This window comes from Notolepis coatsorum (assembly GCF_963971535.1).
Source record: "Notolepis coatsorum genome assembly, chromosome: 15".
Classification (NCBI taxonomy): Eukaryota; Metazoa; Chordata; class Actinopteri; order Aulopiformes; family Paralepididae; genus Notolepis; species Notolepis coatsorum.
Genome location: NC_140179.1, coordinates 79,889,645 through 79,889,945, shown reverse-complemented (window position 1 = coordinate 79,889,945; position 301 = coordinate 79,889,645).

The following is a 301-nucleotide window of genomic DNA, read 5'->3' as shown; positions in this document are numbered from 1 at the left end:
AATGAGCCTGTCTGGCACACACACAAAAAAAAAGAAAAAAAAAAGAGTGGGTGCCAGATATTGTTATGTATTATGTATTATTATTCATGCTCAATGGTACTTACATGCATTCACTAATTGAAAGGTGGAGTTTTGTTCATGGTGAACCTTTGTTTATTTTTGATAACAGGTAACAGAATTGAAGGGTATCCTGTAAGTGAAAAAAAGAAAGTAATTGAATTCACACACATTTCTGTATGGGACCTTGGAGTTTATGTCCTAGTAAGGAGGGGATGTTGTGTATGGACGTACCACGCTGTTA